The sequence below is a fragment of the Aulostomus chinensis genome, chromosome 10, assembly GCF_037954235.1.
Source record: "Aulostomus chinensis isolate RoL2024-O1b breed Wild chromosome 10, RoL_Achi_v1.0, whole genome shotgun sequence".
NCBI classification, from domain to species: Eukaryota; Metazoa; Chordata; class Actinopteri; order Syngnathiformes; family Aulostomidae; genus Aulostomus; species Aulostomus chinensis.
In genome coordinates, this window is record NC_141329.1 from 18940010 (window position 1) to 18962830 (window position 22821).

The 22821-nt window shown below is 54.0% G+C and overlaps 53 non-coding genes across 53 annotated transcripts; all 53 read left to right on the top strand.

The window, feature by feature from the left end:
* The first annotated feature begins 29 nt into the window (after window positions 1–29).
* Window positions 30–148, top strand: LOC147254673 (5S ribosomal RNA). Its single transcript, XR_015118329.1, has one exon. It is a non-coding gene; the product is annotated as a 5S ribosomal RNA (ribosomal RNA).
* Window positions 149–460: 312 nt separating this feature from the next.
* Window positions 461–579, top strand: LOC147254674 (5S ribosomal RNA). Its single transcript, XR_015118259.1, has one exon. It is a non-coding gene; the product is annotated as a 5S ribosomal RNA (ribosomal RNA).
* A 312-nt stretch (window positions 580–891) lies between these two features.
* LOC147254675 (5S ribosomal RNA) lies at window positions 892–1010 on the top strand. Its single transcript, XR_015118261.1, has one exon. It is a non-coding gene; the product is annotated as a 5S ribosomal RNA (ribosomal RNA).
* Window positions 1011–1322: 312 nt separating this feature from the next.
* LOC147254676 (5S ribosomal RNA) lies at window positions 1323–1441 on the top strand. Its single transcript, XR_015118262.1, has one exon. It is a non-coding gene; the product is annotated as a 5S ribosomal RNA (ribosomal RNA).
* A 312-nt stretch (window positions 1442–1753) lies between these two features.
* Window positions 1754–1872, top strand: LOC147254677 (5S ribosomal RNA). Its single transcript, XR_015118263.1, has one exon. It is a non-coding gene; the product is annotated as a 5S ribosomal RNA (ribosomal RNA).
* A 324-nt stretch (window positions 1873–2196) lies between these two features.
* On the top strand, window positions 2197–2315 carry LOC147254678 (5S ribosomal RNA). Its single transcript, XR_015118264.1, has one exon. It is a non-coding gene; the product is annotated as a 5S ribosomal RNA (ribosomal RNA).
* A 320-nt stretch (window positions 2316–2635) lies between these two features.
* LOC147254679 (5S ribosomal RNA) lies at window positions 2636–2754 on the top strand. The gene has a single exon (XR_015118330.1). It is a non-coding gene; the product is annotated as a 5S ribosomal RNA (ribosomal RNA).
* A 312-nt stretch (window positions 2755–3066) lies between these two features.
* LOC147254680 (5S ribosomal RNA) lies at window positions 3067–3185 on the top strand. Its single transcript, XR_015118265.1, has one exon. It is a non-coding gene; the product is annotated as a 5S ribosomal RNA (ribosomal RNA).
* A 312-nt stretch (window positions 3186–3497) lies between these two features.
* Window positions 3498–3616, top strand: LOC147254681 (5S ribosomal RNA). Its single transcript, XR_015118266.1, has one exon. It is a non-coding gene; the product is annotated as a 5S ribosomal RNA (ribosomal RNA).
* Window positions 3617–3932: 316 nt separating this feature from the next.
* On the top strand, window positions 3933–4051 carry LOC147254682 (5S ribosomal RNA). Its single transcript, XR_015118267.1, has one exon. It is a non-coding gene; the product is annotated as a 5S ribosomal RNA (ribosomal RNA).
* A 316-nt stretch (window positions 4052–4367) lies between these two features.
* On the top strand, window positions 4368–4486 carry LOC147254683 (5S ribosomal RNA). Its single transcript, XR_015118268.1, has one exon. It is a non-coding gene; the product is annotated as a 5S ribosomal RNA (ribosomal RNA).
* A 320-nt stretch (window positions 4487–4806) lies between these two features.
* LOC147254684 (5S ribosomal RNA) lies at window positions 4807–4925 on the top strand. The gene has a single exon (XR_015118269.1). It is a non-coding gene; the product is annotated as a 5S ribosomal RNA (ribosomal RNA).
* Window positions 4926–5245: 320 nt separating this feature from the next.
* Window positions 5246–5364, top strand: LOC147254685 (5S ribosomal RNA). The gene has a single exon (XR_015118270.1). It is a non-coding gene; the product is annotated as a 5S ribosomal RNA (ribosomal RNA).
* Window positions 5365–5676: 312 nt separating this feature from the next.
* LOC147254686 (5S ribosomal RNA) lies at window positions 5677–5795 on the top strand. Its single transcript, XR_015118272.1, has one exon. It is a non-coding gene; the product is annotated as a 5S ribosomal RNA (ribosomal RNA).
* A 316-nt stretch (window positions 5796–6111) lies between these two features.
* LOC147254687 (5S ribosomal RNA) lies at window positions 6112–6230 on the top strand. The gene has a single exon (XR_015118273.1). It is a non-coding gene; the product is annotated as a 5S ribosomal RNA (ribosomal RNA).
* A 324-nt stretch (window positions 6231–6554) lies between these two features.
* Window positions 6555–6673, top strand: LOC147254688 (5S ribosomal RNA). Its single transcript, XR_015118274.1, has one exon. It is a non-coding gene; the product is annotated as a 5S ribosomal RNA (ribosomal RNA).
* A 320-nt stretch (window positions 6674–6993) lies between these two features.
* LOC147254689 (5S ribosomal RNA) lies at window positions 6994–7112 on the top strand. The gene has a single exon (XR_015118331.1). It is a non-coding gene; the product is annotated as a 5S ribosomal RNA (ribosomal RNA).
* Window positions 7113–7424: 312 nt separating this feature from the next.
* Window positions 7425–7543, top strand: LOC147254690 (5S ribosomal RNA). Its single transcript, XR_015118275.1, has one exon. It is a non-coding gene; the product is annotated as a 5S ribosomal RNA (ribosomal RNA).
* A 312-nt stretch (window positions 7544–7855) lies between these two features.
* On the top strand, window positions 7856–7974 carry LOC147254691 (5S ribosomal RNA). Its single transcript, XR_015118276.1, has one exon. It is a non-coding gene; the product is annotated as a 5S ribosomal RNA (ribosomal RNA).
* A 316-nt stretch (window positions 7975–8290) lies between these two features.
* LOC147254692 (5S ribosomal RNA) lies at window positions 8291–8409 on the top strand. The gene has a single exon (XR_015118277.1). It is a non-coding gene; the product is annotated as a 5S ribosomal RNA (ribosomal RNA).
* A 312-nt stretch (window positions 8410–8721) lies between these two features.
* On the top strand, window positions 8722–8840 carry LOC147254693 (5S ribosomal RNA). The gene has a single exon (XR_015118278.1). It is a non-coding gene; the product is annotated as a 5S ribosomal RNA (ribosomal RNA).
* Window positions 8841–9152: 312 nt separating this feature from the next.
* On the top strand, window positions 9153–9271 carry LOC147254694 (5S ribosomal RNA). Its single transcript, XR_015118279.1, has one exon. It is a non-coding gene; the product is annotated as a 5S ribosomal RNA (ribosomal RNA).
* Window positions 9272–9595: 324 nt separating this feature from the next.
* Window positions 9596–9714, top strand: LOC147254695 (5S ribosomal RNA). Its single transcript, XR_015118280.1, has one exon. It is a non-coding gene; the product is annotated as a 5S ribosomal RNA (ribosomal RNA).
* A 320-nt stretch (window positions 9715–10034) lies between these two features.
* On the top strand, window positions 10035–10153 carry LOC147254696 (5S ribosomal RNA). The gene has a single exon (XR_015118332.1). It is a non-coding gene; the product is annotated as a 5S ribosomal RNA (ribosomal RNA).
* A 312-nt stretch (window positions 10154–10465) lies between these two features.
* On the top strand, window positions 10466–10584 carry LOC147254697 (5S ribosomal RNA). The gene has a single exon (XR_015118281.1). It is a non-coding gene; the product is annotated as a 5S ribosomal RNA (ribosomal RNA).
* A 312-nt stretch (window positions 10585–10896) lies between these two features.
* Window positions 10897–11015, top strand: LOC147254698 (5S ribosomal RNA). Its single transcript, XR_015118283.1, has one exon. It is a non-coding gene; the product is annotated as a 5S ribosomal RNA (ribosomal RNA).
* Window positions 11016–11331: 316 nt separating this feature from the next.
* LOC147254699 (5S ribosomal RNA) lies at window positions 11332–11450 on the top strand. The gene has a single exon (XR_015118284.1). It is a non-coding gene; the product is annotated as a 5S ribosomal RNA (ribosomal RNA).
* Window positions 11451–11774: 324 nt separating this feature from the next.
* On the top strand, window positions 11775–11893 carry LOC147254700 (5S ribosomal RNA). Its single transcript, XR_015118285.1, has one exon. It is a non-coding gene; the product is annotated as a 5S ribosomal RNA (ribosomal RNA).
* A 320-nt stretch (window positions 11894–12213) lies between these two features.
* On the top strand, window positions 12214–12332 carry LOC147254701 (5S ribosomal RNA). Its single transcript, XR_015118286.1, has one exon. It is a non-coding gene; the product is annotated as a 5S ribosomal RNA (ribosomal RNA).
* A 312-nt stretch (window positions 12333–12644) lies between these two features.
* LOC147254702 (5S ribosomal RNA) lies at window positions 12645–12763 on the top strand. The gene has a single exon (XR_015118287.1). It is a non-coding gene; the product is annotated as a 5S ribosomal RNA (ribosomal RNA).
* Window positions 12764–13083: 320 nt separating this feature from the next.
* LOC147254703 (5S ribosomal RNA) lies at window positions 13084–13202 on the top strand. Its single transcript, XR_015118288.1, has one exon. It is a non-coding gene; the product is annotated as a 5S ribosomal RNA (ribosomal RNA).
* Window positions 13203–13514: 312 nt separating this feature from the next.
* On the top strand, window positions 13515–13633 carry LOC147254704 (5S ribosomal RNA). The gene has a single exon (XR_015118289.1). It is a non-coding gene; the product is annotated as a 5S ribosomal RNA (ribosomal RNA).
* Window positions 13634–13949: 316 nt separating this feature from the next.
* LOC147254705 (5S ribosomal RNA) lies at window positions 13950–14068 on the top strand. The gene has a single exon (XR_015118290.1). It is a non-coding gene; the product is annotated as a 5S ribosomal RNA (ribosomal RNA).
* Window positions 14069–14392: 324 nt separating this feature from the next.
* On the top strand, window positions 14393–14511 carry LOC147254706 (5S ribosomal RNA). Its single transcript, XR_015118291.1, has one exon. It is a non-coding gene; the product is annotated as a 5S ribosomal RNA (ribosomal RNA).
* Window positions 14512–14831: 320 nt separating this feature from the next.
* LOC147254707 (5S ribosomal RNA) lies at window positions 14832–14950 on the top strand. The gene has a single exon (XR_015118292.1). It is a non-coding gene; the product is annotated as a 5S ribosomal RNA (ribosomal RNA).
* A 312-nt stretch (window positions 14951–15262) lies between these two features.
* Window positions 15263–15381, top strand: LOC147254708 (5S ribosomal RNA). Its single transcript, XR_015118294.1, has one exon. It is a non-coding gene; the product is annotated as a 5S ribosomal RNA (ribosomal RNA).
* Window positions 15382–15701: 320 nt separating this feature from the next.
* LOC147254709 (5S ribosomal RNA) lies at window positions 15702–15820 on the top strand. The gene has a single exon (XR_015118295.1). It is a non-coding gene; the product is annotated as a 5S ribosomal RNA (ribosomal RNA).
* Window positions 15821–16132: 312 nt separating this feature from the next.
* Window positions 16133–16251, top strand: LOC147254710 (5S ribosomal RNA). The gene has a single exon (XR_015118296.1). It is a non-coding gene; the product is annotated as a 5S ribosomal RNA (ribosomal RNA).
* A 316-nt stretch (window positions 16252–16567) lies between these two features.
* On the top strand, window positions 16568–16686 carry LOC147254711 (5S ribosomal RNA). The gene has a single exon (XR_015118297.1). It is a non-coding gene; the product is annotated as a 5S ribosomal RNA (ribosomal RNA).
* Window positions 16687–17010: 324 nt separating this feature from the next.
* On the top strand, window positions 17011–17129 carry LOC147254712 (5S ribosomal RNA). The gene has a single exon (XR_015118298.1). It is a non-coding gene; the product is annotated as a 5S ribosomal RNA (ribosomal RNA).
* A 320-nt stretch (window positions 17130–17449) lies between these two features.
* On the top strand, window positions 17450–17568 carry LOC147254713 (5S ribosomal RNA). Its single transcript, XR_015118333.1, has one exon. It is a non-coding gene; the product is annotated as a 5S ribosomal RNA (ribosomal RNA).
* Window positions 17569–17880: 312 nt separating this feature from the next.
* On the top strand, window positions 17881–17999 carry LOC147254714 (5S ribosomal RNA). Its single transcript, XR_015118299.1, has one exon. It is a non-coding gene; the product is annotated as a 5S ribosomal RNA (ribosomal RNA).
* Window positions 18000–18311: 312 nt separating this feature from the next.
* Window positions 18312–18430, top strand: LOC147254715 (5S ribosomal RNA). Its single transcript, XR_015118300.1, has one exon. It is a non-coding gene; the product is annotated as a 5S ribosomal RNA (ribosomal RNA).
* A 316-nt stretch (window positions 18431–18746) lies between these two features.
* Window positions 18747–18865, top strand: LOC147254716 (5S ribosomal RNA). Its single transcript, XR_015118301.1, has one exon. It is a non-coding gene; the product is annotated as a 5S ribosomal RNA (ribosomal RNA).
* Window positions 18866–19189: 324 nt separating this feature from the next.
* Window positions 19190–19308, top strand: LOC147254717 (5S ribosomal RNA). Its single transcript, XR_015118302.1, has one exon. It is a non-coding gene; the product is annotated as a 5S ribosomal RNA (ribosomal RNA).
* Window positions 19309–19628: 320 nt separating this feature from the next.
* LOC147254718 (5S ribosomal RNA) lies at window positions 19629–19747 on the top strand. The gene has a single exon (XR_015118303.1). It is a non-coding gene; the product is annotated as a 5S ribosomal RNA (ribosomal RNA).
* A 320-nt stretch (window positions 19748–20067) lies between these two features.
* Window positions 20068–20186, top strand: LOC147254719 (5S ribosomal RNA). The gene has a single exon (XR_015118305.1). It is a non-coding gene; the product is annotated as a 5S ribosomal RNA (ribosomal RNA).
* Window positions 20187–20506: 320 nt separating this feature from the next.
* LOC147254720 (5S ribosomal RNA) lies at window positions 20507–20625 on the top strand. The gene has a single exon (XR_015118306.1). It is a non-coding gene; the product is annotated as a 5S ribosomal RNA (ribosomal RNA).
* Window positions 20626–20937: 312 nt separating this feature from the next.
* On the top strand, window positions 20938–21056 carry LOC147254721 (5S ribosomal RNA). Its single transcript, XR_015118307.1, has one exon. It is a non-coding gene; the product is annotated as a 5S ribosomal RNA (ribosomal RNA).
* Window positions 21057–21368: 312 nt separating this feature from the next.
* Window positions 21369–21487, top strand: LOC147254722 (5S ribosomal RNA). The gene has a single exon (XR_015118308.1). It is a non-coding gene; the product is annotated as a 5S ribosomal RNA (ribosomal RNA).
* A 324-nt stretch (window positions 21488–21811) lies between these two features.
* Window positions 21812–21930, top strand: LOC147254723 (5S ribosomal RNA). Its single transcript, XR_015118309.1, has one exon. It is a non-coding gene; the product is annotated as a 5S ribosomal RNA (ribosomal RNA).
* A 320-nt stretch (window positions 21931–22250) lies between these two features.
* On the top strand, window positions 22251–22369 carry LOC147254724 (5S ribosomal RNA). The gene has a single exon (XR_015118334.1). It is a non-coding gene; the product is annotated as a 5S ribosomal RNA (ribosomal RNA).
* Window positions 22370–22681: 312 nt separating this feature from the next.
* Window positions 22682–22800, top strand: LOC147254725 (5S ribosomal RNA). The gene has a single exon (XR_015118310.1). It is a non-coding gene; the product is annotated as a 5S ribosomal RNA (ribosomal RNA).
* The last annotated feature ends 21 nt before the right edge of the window (window positions 22801–22821 follow it).

The window sequence follows — 22821 nt, forward strand, 5'->3', positions numbered from 1 at the left end:
TATAAGGCCCGCAGGAGTAACAGTCCTCCGCTTACGGCCATACCACTCTGAACACGCCCAATCTCGTCTGATCTCGGAAGCTAAGCAGGGTCGGGCCTGGTTAGTACTTGGATGGGAGACCGCCTGGGAATACCAGGTGCTGTAAGCTTTTTTCACTTCAGTGGGCGGAAAGGGCAGCGTTGAGGACCCGCTTGAGCTGGCCTCAGGGAAAAGAAGCTCCCCGCAGCCTGTAAATTGAATGTCAAGCAGCGTGTATGCGCAGAACTCTTTCAAAAATGTGAAGGAGACAAATGGCAGATGCTGTACTTTGCTGTGGATGAGATAAACATACTCCACTTTGCATCGCCAAGGAGGAATATTTGAACCCTGAAGGGACCCCGACGCTCTGGCGCGTCATGACCACCGCGACCAGGTCAAGTGAGCGAAATGCATATAAGGCCCGCAGGAGTGGCAGTCCTCCGCTTACGGCCATACCACTCTGAACACGCCCGATCTCGTCTGATCTCGGAAGCTAAGCAGGGTCGGGCCTGGTTAGTACTTGGATGGGAGACCGCCTGGGAATACCAGGTGCTGTAAGCTTTTTTCACTTCAGTGGGCGGAAAGGGCAGCGTTGAGGACCCGCTTGAGCTGGCCTCAGGGAAAAGAAGCTCCCCGCAGCCTGTAAATTGAATGTCAAGCAGCGTGTATGCGCAGAAATCCTTCGAAAATGTGAAGGAGACAAATGGCAGATGCAGTACTTTGCTGTGGATGAGATAAACATACTCCACTTTGCATCGCCAAGGAGGAATATTTGAACCCTGAAGGGACCCCGACGCTCTGGCGCGTCATGACCACCGCGACCAGGTCAAGTGAGCGAAATGCATATAAGGCCCGCAGGAGTGGCAGTCTTCCGCTTACGGCCATACCACTCTGAACACGCCCGATCTCGTCTGATCTCGGAAGCTAAGCAGGGTCGGGCCTGGTTAGTACTTGGATGGGAGACCGCCTGGGAATACCAGGTGCTGTAAGCTTTTTTCACTTCAGTGGGCGGAAAGGGCAGCGTTGAGGACCCGCTTGAGCTGGCCTCAGGGAAAAGAAGCTCCCCGCAGCCTGTAAATTGAATGTCAAGCAGCGTGTATGCGCAGAACTCTTTCAAAAATGTGAAGGAGACAAATGGCAGATGCTGTACTTTGCTGTGGATGAGATAAACATACTCCACTTTGCATCGCCAAGGAGGAATATTTGAACCCTGAAGGGACCCCGACGCTCTGGCGCGTCATGACCACCGCGACCAGGTCAAGTGAGCGAAATGCATATAAGGCCCGCAGGAGTAACAGTCCTCCGCTTACGGCCATACCACTCTGAACACGCCCGATCTCGTCTGATCTCGGAAGCTAAGCAGGGTCGGGCCTGGTTAGTACTTGGATGGGAGACCGCCTGGGAATACCAGGTGCTGTAAGCTTTTTTCACTTCAGTGGGCGGAAAGGGCAGCGTTGAGGACCCGCTTGAGCTGGCCTCAGGGAAAAGAAGCTCCCCGCAGCCTGTAAATTGAATGTCAAGCAGCGTGTATGCGCAGAACTCTTTCAAAAATGTGAAGGAGACAAATGGCAGATGCTGTACTTTGCTGTGGATGAGATAAACATACTCCACTTTGCATCGCCAAGGAGGAATATTTGAACCCTGAAGGGACCCCGACGCTCTGGCGCGTCATGACCACCGCCACCAGGTCAAGTGAGCGAAATGCATATAAGGCCCGCAGGAGTGGCAGTCCTCCGCTTACGGCCATACCACTCTGAACACGCCCGATCTCGTCTGATCTCGGAAGCTAAGCAGGGTCGGGCCTGGTTAGTACTTGGATGGGAGACCGCCTGGGAATACCAGGTGCTGTAAGCTTTTTTCACTTCAGTGGGCGGAAAGGGCAGCGTTGAGGACCTGGGGACCCGCTTGAGCTGGCCTCAGGGAAAAGAAGCTCCCCGCAGCCTGTAAATTGAATGTCAAGCAGCGTGTATGCGCAGAAATCCTTCGAAAATGTGAAGGAGACAAATGGCAGATGCAGTACTTTGCTGTGGATGAGATAAACATACTCCACTTTGCATCGCCAAGGAGGAATATTTGAACCCTGAAGGGACCCCGACGCTCTGGCGCGTCATGACCACCGCCACCAGGTCAAGTGAGCGAAATGCATATAAGGCCCGCCCGCAGGAGTGGCAGTCCTCCGCTTACGGCCATACCACTCTGAACACGCCCGATCTCGTCTGATCTCGGAAGCTAAGCAGGGTCGGGCCTGGTTAGTACTTGGATGGGAGACCGCCTGGGAATACCAGGTGCTGTAAGCTTTTTTCACTTCAGTGGGCGGAAAGGGCAGCGTTGAGGACCTGGGGACCCGCTTGAGCTGGCCTCAGGGAAAAGAAGCTCCCCGCAGCCTGTAAATTGAATGTCAAGCAGCGTGTATGCGCAGAACTCTTTCAAAAATGTGAAGGAGACAAATGGCAGATGCTGTACTTTGCTGTGGATGAGATAAACATACTCCACTTTGCATTGCCAAGGAGGAATATTTGAACCCTGAAGGGACCCCGACGCTCTGGCGCGTCATGACCACCGCCACCAGGTCAAGTGAGCGAAATGCATATAAGGCCCGCAGGAGTAACAGTCCTCCGCTTACGGCCATACCACTCTGAACACGCCCAATCTCGTCTGATCTCGGAAGCTAAGCAGGGTCGGGCCTGGTTAGTACTTGGATGGGAGACCGCCTGGGAATACCAGGTGCTGTAAGCTTTTTTCACTTCAGTGGGCGGAAAGGGCAGCGTTGAGGACCCGCTTGAGCTGGCCTCAGGGAAAAGAAGCTCCCCGCAGCCTGTAAATTGAATGTCAAGCAGCGTGTATGCGCAGAACTCTTTCAAAAATGTGAAGGAGACAAATGGCAGATGCTGTACTTTGCTGTGGATGAGATAAACATACTCCACTTTGCATCGCCAAGGAGGAATATTTGAACCCTGAAGGGACCCCGACGCTCTGGCGCGTCATGACCACCGCGACCAGGTCAAGTGAGCGAAATGCATATAAGGCCCGCAGGAGTGGCAGTCCTCCGCTTACGGCCATACCACTCTGAACACGCCCGATCTCGTCTGATCTCGGAAGCTAAGCAGGGTCGGGCCTGGTTAGTACTTGGATGGGAGACCGCCTGGGAATACCAGGTGCTGTAAGCTTTTTTCACTTCAGTGGGCGGAAAGGGCAGCGTTGAGGACCCGCTTGAGCTGGCCTCAGGGAAAAGAAGCTCCCCGCAGCCTGTAAATTGAATGTCAAGCAGCGTGTATGCGCAGAAATCCTTCGAAAATGTGAAGGAGACAAATGGCAGATGCAGTACTTTGCTGTGGATGAGATAAACATACTCCACTTTGCATCGCCAAGGAGGAATATTTGAACCCTGAAGGGACCCCGACGCTCTGGCGCGTCATGACCACCGCGACCAGGTCAAGTGAGCGAAATGCATATAAGGCCCGCAGGAGTGGCAGTCTTCCGCTTACGGCCATACCACTCTGAACACGCCCGATCTCGTCTGATCTCGGAAGCTAAGCAGGGTCGGGCCTGGTTAGTACTTGGATGGGAGACCGCCTGGGAATACCAGGTGCTGTAAGCTTTTTTCACTTCAGTGGGCGGAAAGGGCAGCGTTGAGGACCCGCTTGAGCTGGCCTCAGGGAAAAGAAGCTCCCCGCAGCCTGTAAATTGAATGTCAAGCAGCGTGTATGCGCAGAACTCTTTCAAAAATTTGAAGGAGACAAATGGCAGATGCTGTACTTTGCTGTGGATGAGATAAACATACTCCACTTTGCATCGCCAAGGAGGAATATTTGAACCCTGAAGGGACCCCGACGCTCTGGCGCGTCATGACCACCGCCACCAGGTCAAGTGAGCGAAATGCATATAAGGCCCGCCCGCAGGAGTGGCAGTCCTCCGCTTACGGCCATACCACTCTGAACACGCCCGATCTCGTCTGATCTCGGAAGCTAAGCAGGGTCGGGCCTGGTTAGTACTTGGATGGGAGACCGCCTGGGAATACCAGGTGCTGTAAGCTTTTTTCACTTCAGTGGGCGGAAAGGGCAGCGTTGAGGACCCGCTTGAGCTGGCCTCAGGGAAAAGAAGCTCCCCGCAGCCTGTAAATTGAATGTCAAGCAGCGTGTATGCGCAGAAATCCTTCGAAAATGTGAAGGAGACAAATGGCAGATGCAGTACTTTGCTGTGGATGAGATAAACATACTCCACTTTGCATCGCCAAGGAGGAATATTTGAACCCTGAAGGGACCCCGACGCTCTGGCGCGTCATGACCACCGCCACCAGGTCAAGTGAGCGAAATGCATATAAGGCCCGCCCGCAGGAGTGGCAGTCCTCCGCTTACGGCCATACCACTCTGAACACGCCCGATCTCGTCTGATCTCGGAAGCTAAGCAGGGTCGGGCCTGGTTAGTACTTGGATGGGAGACCGCCTGGGAATACCAGGTGCTGTAAGCTTTTTTCACTTCAGTGGGCGGAAAGGGCAGCGTTGAGGACCTGGGGACCCGCTTGAGCTGGCCTCAGGGAAAAGAAGCTCCCCGCAGCCTGTAAATTGAATGTCAAGCAGCGTGTATGCGCAGAACTCTTTCAAAAATGTGAAGGAGACAAATGGCAGATGCTGTACTTTGCTGTGGATGAGATAAACATACTCCACTTTGCATTGCCAAGGAGGAATATTTGAACCCTGAAGGGACCCCGACGCTCTGGCGCGTCATGACCACCGCGACCAGGTCAAGTGAGCGAAATGCATATAAGGCCCGCAGGAGTAACAGTCCTCCGCTTACGGCCATACCACTCTGAACACGCCCGATCTCGTCTGATCTCGGAAGCTAAGCAGGGTCGGGCCTGGTTAGTACTTGGATGGGAGACCGCCTGGGAATACCAGGTGCTGTAAGCTTTTTTCACTTCAGTGGGCGGAAAGGGCAGCGTTGAGGACCTGGGGACCCGCTTGAGCTGGCCTCAGGGAAAAGAAGCTCCCCGCAGCCTGTAAATTGAATGTCAAGCAGCGTGTATGCGCAGAACTCTTTCAAAAATGTGAAGGAGACAAATGGCAGATGCTGTACTTTGCTGTGGATGAGATAAACATACTCCACTTTGCATCGCCAAGGAGGAATATTTGAACCCTGAAGGGACCCCGACGCTCTGGCGCGTCATGACCACCGCGACCAGGTCAAGTGAGCGAAATGCATATAAGGCCCGCAGGAGTGGCAGTCCTCCGCTTACGGCCATACCACTCTGAACACGCCCGATCTCGTCTGATCTCGGAAGCTAAGCAGGGTCGGGCCTGGTTAGTACTTGGATGGGAGACCGCCTGGGAATACCAGGTGCTGTAAGCTTTTTTCACTTCAGTGGGCGGAAAGGGCAGCGTTGAGGACCCGCTTGAGCTGGCCTCAGGGAAAAGAAGCTCCCCGCAGCCTGTAAATTGAATGTCAAGCAGCGTGTATGCGCAGAACTCTTTCAAAAATGTGAAGGAGACAAATGGCAGATGCTGTACTTTGCTGTGGATGAGATAAACATACTCCACTTTGCATCGCCAAGGAGGAATATTTGAACCCTGAAGGGACCCCGACGCTCTGGCGCGTCATGACCACCGCGACCAGGTCAAGTGAGCGAAATGCATATAAGGCCCGCAGGAGTGGCAGTCCTCCGCTTACGGCCATACCACTCTGAACACGCCCGATCTCGTCTGATCTCGGAAGCTAAGCAGGGTCGGGCCTGGTTAGTACTTGGATGGGAGACCGCCTGGGAATACCAGGTGCTGTAAGCTTTTTTCACTTCAGTGGGCGGAAAGGGCAGCGTTGAGGACCCGCTTGAGCTGGCCTCAGGGAAAAGAAGCTCCCCGCAGCCTGTAAATTGAATGTCAAGCAGCGTGTATGCGCAGAACTCTTTCAAAAATGTGAAGGAGACAAATGGCAGATGCTGTACTTTGCTGTGGATGAGATAAACATACTCCACTTTGCATCGCCAAGGAGGAATATTTGAACCCTGAAGGGACCCCGACGCTCTGGCGCGTCATGACCACCGCCACCAGGTCAAGTGAGCGAAATGCATATAAGGCCCGCCCGCAGGAGTGGCAGTCCTCCGCTTACGGCCATACCACTCTGAACACGCCCGATCTCGTCTGATCTCGGAAGCTAAGCAGGGTCGGGCCTGGTTAGTACTTGGATGGGAGACCGCCTGGGAATACCAGGTGCTGTAAGCTTTTTTCACTTCAGTGGGCGGAAAGGGCAGCGTTGAGGACCTGGGGACCCGCTTGAGCTGGCCTCAGGGAAAAGAAGCTCCCCGCAGCCTGTAAATTGAATGTCAAGCAGCGTGTATGCGCAGAAATCCTTCGAAAATGTGAAGGAGACAAATGGCAGATGCAGTACTTTGCTGTGGATGAGATAAACATACTCCACTTTGCATCGCCAAGGAGGAATATTTGAACCCTGAAGGGACCCCGACGCTCTGGCGCGTCATGACCACCGCCACCAGGTCAAGTGAGCGAAATGCATATAAGGCCCGCCCGCAGGAGTGGCAGTCCTCCGCTTACGGCCATACCACTCTGAACACGCCCGATCTCGTCTGATCTCGGAAGCTAAGCAGGGTCGGGCCTGGTTAGTACTTGGATGGGAGACCGCCTGGGAATACCAGGTGCTGTAAGCTTTTTTCACTTCAGTGGGCGGAAAGGGCAGCGTTGAGGACCTGGGGACCCGCTTGAGCTGGCCTCAGGGAAAAGAAGCTCCCCGCAGCCTGTAAATTGAATGTCAAGCAGCGTGTATGCGCAGAACTCTTTCAAAAATGTGAAGGAGACAAATGGCAGATGCTGTACTTTGCTGTGGATGAGATAAACATACTCCACTTTGCATCGCCAAGGAGGAATATTTGAACCCTGAAGGGACCCCGACGCTCTGGCGCGTCATGACCACCGCGACCAGGTCAAGTGAGCGAAATGCATATAAGGCCCGCAGGAGTAACAGTCCTCCGCTTACGGCCATACCACTCTGAACACGCCCAATCTCGTCTGATCTCGGAAGCTAAGCAGGGTCGGGCCTGGTTAGTACTTGGATGGGAGACCGCCTGGGAATACCAGGTGCTGTAAGCTTTTTTCACTTCAGTGGGCGGAAAGGGCAGCGTTGAGGACCCGCTTGAGCTGGCCTCAGGGAAAAGAAGCTCCCCGCAGCCTGTAAATTGAATGTCAAGCAGCGTGTATGCGCAGAACTCTTTCAAAAATGTGAAGGAGACAAATGGCAGATGCTGTACTTTGCTGTGGATGAGATAAACATACTCCACTTTGCATCGCCAAGGAGGAATATTTGAACCCTGAAGGGACCCCGACGCTCTGGCGCGTCATGACCACCGCGACCAGGTCAAGTGAGCGAAATGCATATAAGGCCCGCAGGAGTGGTAGTCCTCCGCTTACGGCCATACCACTCTGAACACGCCCGATCTCGTCTGATCTCGGAAGCTAAGCAGGGTCGGGCCTGGTTAGTACTTGGATGGGAGACCGCCTGGGAATACCAGGTGCTGTAAGCTTTTTTCACTTCAGTGGGCGGAAAGGGCAGCGTTGAGGACCCGCTTGAGCTGGCCTCAGGGAAAAGAAGCTCCCCGCAGCCTGTAAATTGAATGTCAAGCAGCGTGTATGCGCAGAAATCCTTCGAAAATGTGAAGGAGACAAATGGCAGATGCAGTACTTTGCTGTGGATGAGATAAACATACTCCACTTTGCATCGCCAAGGAGGAATATTTGAACCCTGAAGGGACCCCGACGCTCTGGCGCGTCATGACCACCGCGACCAGGTCAAGTGAGCGAAATGCATATAAGGCCCGCAGGAGTGGCAGTCTTCCGCTTACGGCCATACCACTCTGAACACGCCCGATCTCGTCTGATCTCGGAAGCTAAGCAGGGTCGGGCCTGGTTAGTACTTGGATGGGAGACCGCCTGGGAATACCAGGTGCTGTAAGCTTTTTTCACTTCAGTGGGCGGAAAGGGCAGCGTTGAGGACCCGCTTGAGCTGGCCTCAGGGAAAAGAAGCTCCCCGCAGCCTGTAAATTGAATGTCAAGCAGCGTGTATGCGCAGAACTCTTTCAAAAATTTGAAGGAGACAAATGGCAGATGCTGTACTTTGCTGTGGATGAGATAAACATACTCCACTTTGCATCGCCAAGGAGGAATATTTGAACCCTGAAGGGACCCCGACGCTCTGGCGCGTCATGACCACCGCCACCAGGTCAAGTGAGCGAAATGCATATAAGGCCCGCCCGCAGGAGTGGCAGTCCTCCGCTTACGGCCATACCACTCTGAACACGCCCGATCTCGTCTGATCTCGGAAGCTAAGCAGGGTCGGGCCTGGTTAGTACTTGGATGGGAGACCGCCTGGGAATACCAGGTGCTGTAAGCTTTTTTCACTTCAGTGGGCGGAAAGGGCAGCGTTGAGGACCCGCTTGAGCTGGCCTCAGGGAAAAGAAGCTCCCCGCAGCCTGTAAATTGAATGTCAAGCAGCGTGTATGCGCAGAACTCTTTCAAAAATGTGAAGGAGACAAATGGCAGATGCTGTACTTTGCTGTGGATGAGATAAACATACTCCACTTTGCATCGCCAAGGAGGAATATTTGAACCCTGAAGGGACCCCGACGCTCTGGCGCGTCATGACCACCGCGACCAGGTCAAGTGAGCGAAATGCATATAAGGCCCGCAGGAGTAACAGTCCTCCGCTTACGGCCATACCACTCTGAACACGCCCGATCTCGTCTGATCTCGGAAGCTAAGCAGGGTCGGGCCTGGTTAGTACTTGGATGGGAGACCGCCTGGGAATACCAGGTGCTGTAAGCTTTTTTCACTTCAGTGGGCGGAAAGGGCAGCGTTGAGGACCCGCTTGAGCTGGCCTCAGGGAAAAGAAGCTCCCCGCAGCCTGTAAATTGAATGTCAAGCAGCGTGTATGCGCAGAACTCTTTCAAAAATGTGAAGGAGACAAATGGCAGATGCTGTACTTTGCTGTGGATGAGATAAACATACTCCACTTTGCATCGCCAAGGAGGAATATTTGAACCCTGAAGGGACCCCGACGCTCTGGCGCGTCATGACCACCGCCACCAGGTCAAGTGAGCGAAATGCATATAAGGCCCGCAGGAGTGGCAGTCCTCCGCTTACGGCCATACCACTCTGAACACGCCCGATCTCGTCTGATCTCGGAAGCTAAGCAGGGTCGGGCCTGGTTAGTACTTGGATGGGAGACCGCCTGGGAATACCAGGTGCTGTAAGCTTTTTTCACTTCAGTGGGCGGAAAGGGCAGCGTTGAGGACCTGGGGACCCGCTTGAGCTGGCCTCAGGGAAAAGAAGCTCCCCGCAGCCTGTAAATTGAATGTCAAGCAGCGTGTATGCGCAGAAATCCTTCGAAAATGTGAAGGAGACAAATGGCAGATGCAGTACTTTGCTGTGGATGAGATAAACATACTCCACTTTGCATCGCCAAGGAGGAATATTTGAACCCTGAAGGGACCCCGACGCTCTGGCGCGTCATGACCACCGCCACCAGGTCAAGTGAGCGAAATGCATATAAGGCCCGCCCGCAGGAGTGGCAGTCCTCCGCTTACGGCCATACCACTCTGAACACGCCCGATCTCGTCTGATCTCGGAAGCTAAGCAGGGTCGGGCCTGGTTAGTACTTGGATGGGAGACCGCCTGGGAATACCAGGTGCTGTAAGCTTTTTTCACTTCAGTGGGCGGAAAGGGCAGCGTTGAGGACCTGGGGACCCGCTTGAGCTGGCCTCAGGGAAAAGAAGCTCCCCGCAGCCTGTAAATTGAATGTCAAGCAGCGTGTATGCGCAGAACTCTTTCAAAAATGTGAAGGAGACAAATGGCAGATGCTGTACTTTGCTGTGGATGAGATAAACATACTCCACTTTGCATTGCCAAGGAGGAATATTTGAACCCTGAAGGGACCCCGACGCTCTGGCGCGTCATGACCACCGCCACCAGGTCAAGTGAGCGAAATGCATATAAGGCCCGCAGGAGTAACAGTCCTCCGCTTACGGCCATACCACTCTGAACACGCCCAATCTCGTCTGATCTCGGAAGCTAAGCAGGGTCGGGCCTGGTTAGTACTTGGATGGGAGACCGCCTGGGAATACCAGGTGCTGTAAGCTTTTTTCACTTCAGTGGGCGGAAAGGGCAGCGTTGAGGACCCGCTTGAGCTGGCCTCAGGGAAAAGAAGCTCCCCGCAGCCTGTAAATTGAATGTCAAGCAGCGTGTATGCGCAGAACTCTTTCAAAAATGTGAAGGAGACAAATGGCAGATGCTGTACTTTGCTGTGGATGAGATAAACATACTCCACTTTGCATCGCCAAGGAGGAATATTTGAACCCTGAAGGGACCCCGACGCTCTGGCGCGTCATGACCACCGCGACCAGGTCAAGTGAGCGAAATGCATATAAGGCCCGCAGGAGTGGCAGTCCTCCGCTTACGGCCATACCACTCTGAACACGCCCGATCTCGTCTGATCTCGGAAGCTAAGCAGGGTCGGGCCTGGTTAGTACTTGGATGGGAGACCGCCTGGGAATACCAGGTGCTGTAAGCTTTTTTCACTTCAGTGGGCGGAAAGGGCAGCGTTGAGGACCCGCTTGAGCTGGCCTCAGGGAAAAGAAGCTCCCCGCAGCCTGTAAATTGAATGTCAAGCAGCGTGTATGCGCAGAAATCCTTCGAAAATGTGAAGGAGACAAATGGCAGATGCAGTACTTTGCTGTGGATGAGATAAACATACTCCACTTTGCATCGCCAAGGAGGAATATTTGAACCCTGAAGGGACCCCGACGCTCTGGCGCGTCATGACCACCGCGACCAGGTCAAGTGAGCGAAATGCATATAAGGCCCGCAGGAGTGGCAGTCTTCCGCTTACGGCCATACCACTCTGAACACGCCCGATCTCGTCTGATCTCGGAAGCTAAGCAGGGTCGGGCCTGGTTAGTACTTGGATGGGAGACCGCCTGGGAATACCAGGTGCTGTAAGCTTTTTTCACTTCAGTGGGCGGAAAGGGCAGCGTTGAGGACCCGCTTGAGCTGGCCTCAGGGAAAAGAAGCTCCCCGCAGCCTGTAAATTGAATGTCAAGCAGCGTGTATGCGCAGAACTCTTTCAAAAATTTGAAGGAGACAAATGGCAGATGCTGTACTTTGCTGTGGATGAGATAAACATACTCCACTTTGCATCGCCAAGGAGGAATATTTGAACCCTGAAGGGACCCCGACGCTCTGGCGCGTCATGACCACCGCCACCAGGTCAAGTGAGCGAAATGCATATAAGGCCCGCCCGCAGGAGTGGCAGTCCTCCGCTTACGGCCATACCACTCTGAACACGCCCGATCTCGTCTGATCTCGGAAGCTAAGCAGGGTCGGGCCTGGTTAGTACTTGGATGGGAGACCGCCTGGGAATACCAGGTGCTGTAAGCTTTTTTCACTTCAGTGGGCGGAAAGGGCAGCGTTGAGGACCTGGGGACCCGCTTGAGCTGGCCTCAGGGAAAAGAAGCTCCCCGCAGCCTGTAAATTGAATGTCAAGCAGCGTGTATGCGCAGAAATCCTTCGAAAATGTGAAGGAGACAAATGGCAGATGCAGTACTTTGCTGTGGATGAGATAAAAATACTCCACTTTGCATCGCCAAGGAGGAATATTTGAACCCTGAAGGGACCCCGACGCTCTGGCGCGTCATGACCACCGCCACCAGGTCAAGTGAGCGAAATGCATATAAGGCCCGCCCGCAGGAGTGGCAGTCCTCCGCTTACGGCCATACCACTCTGAACACGCCCGATCTCGTCTGATCTCGGAAGCTAAGCAGGGTCGGGCCTGGTTAGTACTTGGATGGGAGACCGCCTGGGAATACCAGGTGCTGTAAGCTTTTTTCACTTCAGTGGGCGGAAAGGGCAGCGTTGAGGACCTGGGGACCCGCTTGAGCTGGCCTCAGGGAAAAGAAGCTCCCCGCAGCCTGTAAATTGAATGTCAAGCAGCGTGTATGCGCAGAACTCTTTCAAAAATGTGAAGGAGACAAATGGCAGATGCTGTACTTTGCTGTGGATGAGATAAACATACTCCACTTTGCATCGCCAAGGAGGAATATTTGAACCCTGAAGGGACCCCGACGCTCTGGCGCGTCATGACCACCGCGACCAGGTCAAGTGAGCGAAATGCATATAAGGCCCGCAGGAGTAACAGTCCTCCGCTTACGGCCATACCACTCTGAACACGCCCGATCTCGTCTGATCTCGGAAGCTAAGCAGGGTCGGGCCTGGTTAGTACTTGGATGGGAGACCGCCTGGGAATACCAGGTGCTGTAAGCTTTTTTCACTTCAGTGGGCGGAAAGGGCAGCGTTGAGGACCCGCTTGAGCTGGCCTCAGGGAAAAGAAGCTCCCCGCAGCCTGTAAATTGAATGTCAAGCAGCGTGTATGCGCAGAAATCCTTCGAAAATGTGAAGGAGACAAATGGCAGATGCAGTACTTTGCTGTGGATGAGATAAACATACTCCACTTTGCATCGCCAAGGAGGAATATTTGAACCCTGAAGGGACCCCGACGCTCTGGCGCGTCATGACCACCGCGACCAGGTCAAGTGAGCGAAATGCATATAAGGCCCGCAGGAGTGGCAGTCCTCCGCTTACGGCCATACCACTCTGAACACGCCCGATCTCGTCTGATCTCGGAAGCTAAGCAGGGTCGGGCCTGGTTAGTACTTGGATGGGAGACCGCCTGGGAATACCAGGTGCTGTAAGCTTTTTTCACTTCAGTGGGCGGAAAGGGCAGCGTTGAGGACCTGGGGACCCGCTTGAGCTGGCCTCAGGGAAAAGAAGCTCCCCGCAGCCTGTAAATTGAATGTCAAGCAGCGTGTATGCGCAGAACTCTTTCAAAAATTTGAAGGAGACAAATGGCAGATGCTGTACTTTGCTGTGGATGAGATAAACATACTCCACTTTGCATCGCCAAGGAGGAATATTTGAACCCTGAAGGGACCCCGACGCTCTGGCGCGTCATGACCACCGCGACCAGGTCAAGTGAGCGAAATGCATATAAGGCCCGCAGGAGTGGCAGTCCTCCGCTTACGGCCATACCACTCTGAACACGCCCGATCTCGTCTGATCTCGGAAGCTAAGCAGGGTCGGGCCTGGTTAGTACTTGGATGGGAGACCGCCTGGGAATACCAGGTGCTGTAAGCTTTTTTCACTTCAGTGGGCGGAAAGGGCAGCGTTGAGGACCCGCTTGAGCTGGCCTCAGGGAAAAGAAGCTCCCCGCAGCCTGTAAATTGAATGTCAAGCAGCGTGTATGCGCAGAAATCCTTCGAAAATGTGAAGGAGACAAATGGCAGATGCAGTACTTTGCTGTGGATGAGATAAACATACTCCACTTTGCATCGCCAAGGAGGAATATTTGAACCCTGAAGGGACCCCGACGCTCTGGCGCGTCATGACCACCGCGACCAGGTCAAGTGAGCGAAATGCATATAAGGCCCGCAGGAGTGGCAGTCTTCCGCTTACGGCCATACCACTCTGAACACGCCCGATCTCGTCTGATCTCGGAAGCTAAGCAGGGTCGGGCCTGGTTAGTACTTGGATGGGAGACCGCCTGGGAATACCAGGTGCTGTAAGCTTTTTTCACTTCAGTGGGCGGAAAGGGCAGCGTTGAGGACCCGCTTGAGCTGGCCTCAGGGAAAAGAAGCTCCCCGCAGCCTGTAAATTGAATGTCAAGCAGCGTGTATGCGCAGAACTCTTTCAAAAATTTGAAGGAGACAAATGGCAGATGCTGTACTTTGCTGTGGATGAGATAAACATACTCCACTTTGCATCGCCAAGGAGGAATATTTGAACCCTGAAGGGACCCCGACGCTCTGGCGCGTCATGACCACCGCCACCAGGTCAAGTGAGCGAAATGCATATAAGGCCCGCCCGCAGGAGTGGCAGTCCTCCGCTTACGGCCATACCACTCTGAACACGCCCGATCTCGTCTGATCTCGGAAGCTAAGCAGGGTCGGGCCTGGTTAGTACTTGGATGGGAGACCGCCTGGGAATACCAGGTGCTGTAAGCTTTTTTCACTTCAGTGGGCGGAAAGGGCAGCGTTGAGGACCTGGGGACCCGCTTGAGCTGGCCTCAGGGAAAAGAAGCTCCCCGCAGCCTGTAAATTGAATGTCAAGCAGCGTGTATGCGCAGAAATCCTTCGAAAATGTGAAGGAGACAAATGGCAGATGCAGTACTTTGCTGTGGATGAGATAAACATACTCCACTTTGCATCGCCAAGGAGGAATATTTGAACCCTGAAGGGACCCCGACGCTCTGGCGCGTCATGACCACCGCCACCAGGTCAAGTGAGCGAAATGCATATAAGGCCCGCCCGCAGGAGTGGCAGTCCTCCGCTTACGGCCATACCACTCTGAACACGCCCGATCTCGTCTGATCTCGGAAGCTAAGCAGGGTCGGGCCTGGTTAGTACTTGGATGGGAGACCGCCTGGGAATACCAGGTGCTGTAAGCTTTTTTCACTTCAGTGGGCGGAAAGGGCAGCGTTGAGGACCTGGGGACCCGCTTGAGCTGGCCTCAGGGAAAAGAAGCTCCCCGCAGCCTGTAAATTGAATGTCAAGCAGCGTGTATGCGCAGAACTCTTTCAAAAATGTGAAGGAGACAAATGGCAGATGCTGTACTTTGCTGTGGATGAGATAAACATACTCCACTTTGCATCGCCAAGGAGGAATATTTGAACCCTGAAGGGACCCCGACGCTCTGGCGCGTCATGACCACCGCGACCAGGTCAAGTGAGCGAAATGCATATAAGGCCCGCAGGAGTAACAGTCCTCCGCTTACGGCCATACCACTCTGAACACGCCCGATCTCGTCTGATCTCGGAAGCTAAGCAGGGTCGGGCCTGGTTAGTACTTGGATGGGAGACCGCCTGGGAATACCAGGTGCTGTAAGCTTTTTTCACTTCAGTGGGCGGAAAGGGCAGCGTTGAGGACCCGCTTGAGCTGGCCTCAGGGAAAAGAAGCTCCCCGCAGCCTGTAAATTGAATGTCAAGCAGCGTGTATGCGCAGAAATCCTTCGAAAATGTGAAGGAGACAAATGGCAGATGCAGTACTTTGCTGTGGATGAGATAAACATACTCCACTTTGCATCGCCAAGGAGGAATATTTGAACCCTGAAGGGACCCCGACGCTCTGGCGCGTCATGACCACCGCGACCAGGTCAAGTGAGCGAAATGCATATAAGGCCCGCAGGAGTGGCAGTCCTCCGCTTACGGCCATACCACTCTGAACACGCCCGATCTCGTCTGATCTCGGAAGCTAAGCAGGGTCGGGCCTGGTTAGTACTTGGATGGGAGACCGCCTGGGAATACCAGGTGCTGTAAGCTTTTTTCACTTCAGTGGGCGGAAAGGGCAGCGTTGAGGACCTGGGGACCCGCTTGAGCTGGCCTCAGGGAAAAGAAGCTCCCCGCAGCCTGTAAATTGAATGTCAAGCAGCGTGTATGCGCAGAACTCTTTCAAAAATGTGAAGGAGACAAATGGCAGATGCTGTACTTTGCTGTGGATGAGATAAACATACTCCACTTTGCATCGCCAAGGAGGAATATTTGAACCCTGAAGGGACCCCGACGCTCTGGCGCGTCATGACCACCGCGACCAGGTCAAGTGAGCGAAATGCATATAAGGCCCGCAGGAGTGGCAGTCCTCCGCTTACGGCCATACCACTCTGAACACGCCCGATCTCGTCTGATCTCGGAAGCTAAGCAGGGTCGGGCCTGGTTAGTACTTGGATGGGAGACCGCCTGGGAATACCAGGTGCTGTAAGCTTTTTTCACTTCAGTGGGCGGAAAGGGCAGCGTTGAGGACCCGCTTGAGCTGGCCTCAGGGAAAAGAAGCTCCCCGCAGCCTGTAAATTGAATGTCAAGCAGCGTGTATGCGCAGAACTCTTTCAAAAATGTGAAGGAGACAAATGGCAGATGCTGTACTTTGCTGTGGATGAGATAAACATACTCCACTTTGCATCGCCAAGGAGGAATATTTGAACCCTGAAGGGACCCCGACGCTCTGGCGCGTCATGACCACCGCGACCAGGTCAAGTGAGCGAAATGCATATAAGGCCCGCAGGAGTAACAGTCCTCCGCTTACGGCCATACCACTCTGAACACGCCCGATCTCGTCTGATCTCGGAAGCTAAGCAGGGTCGGGCCTGGTTAGTACTTGGATGGGAGACCGCCTGGGAATACCAGGTGCTGTAAGCTTTTTTCACTTCAGTGGGCGGAAAGGGCAGCGTTGAGGACCCGCTTGAGCTGGCCTCAGGGAAAAGAAGCTCCCCGCAGCCTGTAAATTGAATGTCAAGCAGCGTGTATGCGCAGAACTCTTTCAAAAATGTGAAGGAGACAAATGGCAGATGCTGTACTTTGCTGTGGATGAGATAAACATACTCCACTTTGCATCGCCAAGGAGGAATATTTGAACCCTGAAGGGACCCCGACGCTCTGGCGCGTCATGACCACCGCCACCAGGTCAAGTGAGCGAAATGCATATAAGGCCCGCCCGCAGGAGTGGCAGTCCTCCGCTTACGGCCATACCACTCTGAACACGCCCGATCTCGTCTGATCTCGGAAGCTAAGCAGGGTCGGGCCTGGTTAGTACTTGGATGGGAGACCGCCTGGGAATACCAGGTGCTGTAAGCTTTTTTCACTTCAGTGGGCGGAAAGGGCAGCGTTGAGGACCTGGGGACCCGCTTGAGCTGGCCTCAGGGAAAAGAAGCTCCCCGCAGCCTGTAAATTGAATGTCAAGCAGCGTGTATGCGCAGAAATCCTTCGAAAATGTGAAGGAGACAAATGGCAGATGCAGTACTTTGCTGTGGATGAGATAAACATACTCCACTTTGCATCGCCAAGGAGGAATATTTGAACCCTGAAGGGACCCCGACGCTCTGGCGCGTCATGACCACCGCCACCAGGTCAAGTGAGCGAAATGCATATAAGGCCCGCCCGCAGGAGTGGCAGTCCTCCGCTTACGGCCATACCACTCTGAACACGCCCGATCTCGTCTGATCTCGGAAGCTAAGCAGGGTCGGGCCTGGTTAGTACTTGGATGGGAGACCGCCTGGGAATACCAGGTGCTGTAAGCTTTTTTCACTTCAGTGGGCGGAAAGGGCAGCGTTGAGGACCTGGGGACCCGCTTGAGCTGGCCTCAGGGAAAAGAAGCTCCCCGCAGCCTGTAAATTGAATGTCAAGCAGCGTGTATGCGCAGAACTCTTTCAAAAATGTGAAGGAGACAAATGGCAGATGCTGTACTTTGCTGTGGATGAGATAAACATACTCCACTTTGCATTGCCAAGGAGGAATATTTGAACCCTGAAGGGACCCCGACGCTCTGGCGCGTCATGACCACCGCCACCAGGTCAAGTGAGCGAAATGCATATAAGGCCCGCAGGAGTAACAGTCCTCCGCTTACGGCCATACCACTCTGAACACGCCCAATCTCGTCTGATCTCGGAAGCTAAGCAGGGTCGGGCCTGGTTAGTACTTGGATGGGAGACCGCCTGGGAATACCAGGTGCTGTAAGCTTTTTTCACTTCAGTGGGCGGAAAGGGCAGCGTTGAGGACCCGCTTGAGCTGGCCTCAGGGAAAAGAAGCTCCCCGCAGCCTGTAAATTGAATGTCAAGCAGCGTGTATGCGCAGAACTCTTTCAAAAATGTGAAGGAGACAAATGGCAGATGCTGTACTTTGCTGTGGATGAGATAAACATACTCCACTTTGCATCGCCAAGGAGGAATATTTGAACCCTGAAGGGACCCCGACGCTCTGGCGCGTCATGACCACCGCGACCAGGTCAAGTGAGCGAAATGCATATAAGGCCCGCAGGAGTGGCAGTCCTCCGCTTACGGCCATACCACTCTGAACACGCCCGATCTCGTCTGATCTCGGAAGCTAAGCAGGGTCGGGCCTGGTTAGTACTTGGATGGGAGACCGCCTGGGAATACCAGGTGCTGTAAGCTTTTTTCACTTCAGTGGGCGGAAAGGGCAGCGTTGAGGACCCGCTTGAGCTGGCCTCAGGGAAAAGAAGCTCCCCGCAGCCTGTAAATTGAATGTCAAGCAGCGTGTATGCGCAGAAATCCTTCGAAAATGTGAAGGAGACAAATGGCAGATGCAGTACTTTGCTGTGGATGAGATAAACATACTCCACTTTGCATCGCCAAGGAGGAATATTTGAACCCTGAAGGGACCCCGACGCTCTGGCGCGTCATGACCACCGCGACCAGGTCAAGTGAGCGAAATGCATATAAGGCCCGCAGGAGTGGCAGTCTTCCGCTTACGGCCATACCACTCTGAACACGCCCGATCTCGTCTGATCTCGGAAGCTAAGCAGGGTCGGGCCTGGTTAGTACTTGGATGGGAGACCGCCTGGGAATACCAGGTGCTGTAAGCTTTTTTCACTTCAGTGGGCGGAAAGGGCAGCGTTGAGGACCCGCTTGAGCTGGCCTCAGGGAAAAGAAGCTCCCCGCAGCCTGTAAATTGAATGTCAAGCAGCGTGTATGCGCAGAACTCTTTCAAAAATTTGAAGGAGACAAATGGCAGATGCTGTACTTTGCTGTGGATGAGATAAACATACTCCACTTTGCATCGCCAAGGAGGAATATTTGAACCCTGAAGGGACCCCGACGCTCTGGCGCGTCATGACCACCGCCACCAGGTCAAGTGAGCGAAATGCATATAAGGCCCGCCCGCAGGAGTGGCAGTCCTCCGCTTACGGCCATACCACTCTGAACACGCCCGATCTCGTCTGATCTCGGAAGCTAAGCAGGGTCGGGCCTGGTTAGTACTTGGATGGGAGACCGCCTGGGAATACCAGGTGCTGTAAGCTTTTTTCACTTCAGTGGGCGGAAAGGGCAGCGTTGAGGACCTGGGGACCCGCTTGAGCTGGCCTCAGGGAAAAGAAGCTCCCCGCAGCCTGTAAATTGAATGTCAAGCAGCGTGTATGCGCAGAAATCCTTCGAAAATGTGAAGGAGACAAATGGCAGATGCAGTACTTTGCTGTGGATGAGATAAACATACTCCACTTTGCATCGCCAAGGAGGAATATTTGAACCCTGAAGGGACCCCGACGCTCTGGCGCGTCATGACCACCGCCACCAGGTCAAGTGAGCGAAATGCATATAAGGCCCGCCCGCAGGAGTGGCAGTCCTCCGCTTACGGCCATACCACTCTGAACACGCCCGATCTCGTCTGATCTCGGAAGCTAAGCAGGGTCGGGCCTGGTTAGTACTTGGATGGGAGACCGCCTGGGAATACCAGGTGCTGTAAGCTTTTTTCACTTCAGTGGGCGGAAAGGGCAGCGTTGAGGACCTGGGGACCCGCTTGAGCTGGCCTCAGGGAAAAGAAGCTCCCCGCAGCCTGTAAATTGAATGTCAAGCAGCGTGTATGCGCAGAACTCTTTCAAAAATGTGAAGGAGACAAATGGCAGATGCTGTACTTTGCTGTGGATGAGATAAACATACTCCACTTTGCATCGCCAAGGAGGAATATTTGAACCCTGAAGGGACCCCGACGCTCTGGCGCGTCATGACCACCGCGACCAGGTCAAGTGAGCGAAATGCATATAAGGCCCGCAGGAGTAACAGTCCTCCGCTTACGGCCATACCACTCTGAACACGCCCGATCTCGTCTGATCTCGGAAGCTAAGCAGGGTCGGGCCTGGTTAGTACTTGGATGGGAGACCGCCTGGGAATACCAGGTGCTGTAAGCTTTTTTCACTTCAGTGGGCGGAAAGGGCAGCGTTGAGGACCTGGGGACCCGCTTGAGCTGGCCTCAGGGAAAAGAAGCTCCCCGCAGCCTGTAAATTGAATGTCAAGCAGCGTGTATGCGCAGAAATCCTTCGAAAATGTGAAGGAGACAAATGGCAGATGCAGTACTTTGCTGTGGATGAGATAAACATACTCCACTTTGCATCGCCAAGGAGGAATATTTGAACCCTGAAGGGACCCCGACGCTCTGGCGCGTCATGACCACCGCGACCAGGTCAAGTGAGCGAAATGCATATAAGGCCCGCAGGAGTGGCAGTCCTCCGCTTACGGCCATACCACTCTGAACACGCCCGATCTCGTCTGATCTCGGAAGCTAAGCAGGGTCGGGCCTGGTTAGTACTTGGATGGGAGACCGCCTGGGAATACCAGGTGCTGTAAGCTTTTTTCACTTCAGTGGGCGGAAAGGGCAGCGTTGAGGACCTGGGGACCCGCTTGAGCTGGCCTCAGGGAAAAGAAGCTCCCCGCAGCCTGTAAATTGAATGTCAAGCAGCGTGTATGCGCAGAACTCTTTCAAAAATGTGAAGGAGACAAATGGCAGATGCTGTACTTTGCTGTGGATGAGATAAACATACTCCACTTTGCATCGCCAAGGAGGAATATTTGAACCCTGAAGGGACCCCGACGCTCTGGCGCGTCATGACCACCGCGACCAGGTCAAGTGAGCGAAATGCATATAAGGCCCGCAGGAGTGGCAGTCCTCCGCTTACGGCCATACCACTCTGAACACGCCCGATCTCGTCTGATCTCGGAAGCTAAGCAGGGTCGGGCCTGGTTAGTACTTGGATGGGAGACCGCCTGGGAATACCAGGTGCTGTAAGCTTTTTTCACTTCAGTGGGCGGAAAGGGCAGCGTTGAGGACCCGCTTGAGCTGGCCTCAGGGAAAAGAAGCTCCCCGCAGCCTGTAAATTGAATGTCAAGCAGCGTGTATGCGCAGAACTCTTTCAAAAATGTGAAGGAGACAAATGGCAGATGCTGTACTTTGCTGTGGATGAGATAAACATACTCCACTTTGCATCGCCAAGGAGGAATATTTGAACCCTGAAGGGACCCCGACGCTCTGGCGCGTCATGACCACCGCGACCAGGTCAAGTGAGCGAAATGCATATAAGGCCCGCAGGAGTGGCAGTCCTCCGCTTACGGCCATACCACTCTGAACACGCCCGATCTCGTCTGATCTCGGAAGCTAAGCAGGGTCGGGCCTGGTTAGTACTTGGATGGGAGACCGCCTGGGAATACCAGGTGCTGTAAGCTTTTTTCACTTCAGTGGGCGGAAAGGGCAGCGTTGAGGACCCGCTTGAGCTGGCCTCAGGGAAAAGAAGCTCCCCGCAGCCTGTAAATTGAATGTCAAGCAGCGTGTATGCGCAGAACTCTTTCAAAAATGTGAAGGAGACAAATGGCAGATGCTGTACTTTGCTGTGGATGAGATAAACATACTCCACTTTGCATCGCCAAGGAGGAATATTTGAACCCTGAAGGGACCCCGACGCTCTGGCGCGTCATGACCACCGCCACCAGGTCAAGTGAGCGAAATGCATATAAGGCCCGCAGGAGTGGCAGTCCTCCGCTTACGGCCATACCACTCTGAACACGCCCGATCTCGTCTGATCTCGGAAGCTAAGCAGGGTCGGGCCTGGTTAGTACTTGGATGGGAGACCGCCTGGGAATACCAGGTGCTGTAAGCTTTTTTCACTTCAGTGGGCGGAAAGGGCAGCGTTGAGGACCTGGGGACCCGCTTGAGCTGGCCTCAGGGAAAAGAAGCTCCCCGCAGCCTGTAAATTGAATGTCAAGCAGCGTGTATGCGCAGAAATCCTTCGAAAATGTGAAGGAGACAAATGGCAGATGCAGTACTTTGCTGTGGATGAGATAAACATACTCCACTTTGCATCGCCAAGGAGGAATATTTGAACCCTGAAGGGACCCCGACGCTCTGGCGCGTCATGACCACCGCCACCAGGTCAAGTGAGCGAAATGCATATAAGGCCCGCCCGCAGGAGTGGCAGTCCTCCGCTTACGGCCATACCACTCTGAACACGCCCGATCTCGTCTGATCTCGGAAGCTAAGCAGGGTCGGGCCTGGTTAGTACTTGGATGGGAGACCGCCTGGGAATACCAGGTGCTGTAAGCTTTTTTCACTTCAGTGGGCGGAAAGGGCAGCGTTGAGGACCTGGGGACCCGCTTGAGCTGGCCTCAGGGAAAAGAAGCTCCCCGCAGCCTGTAAATTGAATGTCAAGCAGCGTGTATGCGCAGAACTCTTTCAAAAATGTGAAGGAGACAAATGGCAGATGCTGTACTTTGCTGTGGATGAGATAAACATACTCCACTTTGCATTGCCAAGGAGGAATATTTGAACCCTGAAGGGACCCCGACGCTCTGGCGCGTCATGACCACCGCGACCAGGTCAAGTGAGCGAAATGCATATAAGGCCCGCAGGAGTAACAGTCCTCCGCTTACGGCCATACCACTCTGAACACGCCCAATCTCGTCTGATCTCGGAAGCTAAGCAGGGTCGGGCCTGGTTAGTACTTGGATGGGAGACCGCCTGGGAATACCAGGTGCTGTAAGCTTTTTTCACTTCAGTGGGCGGAAAGGGCAGCGTTGAGGACCCGCTTGAGCTGGCCTCAGGGAAAAGAAGCTCCCCGCAGCCTGTAAATTGAATGTCAAGCAGCGTGTATGCGCAGAACTCTTTCAAAAATGTGAAGGAGACAAATGGCAGATGCTGTACTTTGCTGTGGATGAGATAAACATACTCCACTTTGCATCGCCAAGGAGGAATATTTGAACCCTGAAGGGACCCCGACGCTCTGGCGCGTCATGACCACTGCGACCAGGTCAAGTGAGCGAAATGCATATAAGGCCCGCAGGAGTGGTAGTCCTCCGCTTACGGCCATACCACTCTGAACACGCCCGATCTCGTCTGATCTCGGAAGCTAAGCAGGGTCGGGCCTGGTTAGTACTTGGATGGGAGACCGCCTGGGAATACCAGGTGCTGTAAGCTTTTTTCACTTCAGTGGGCGGA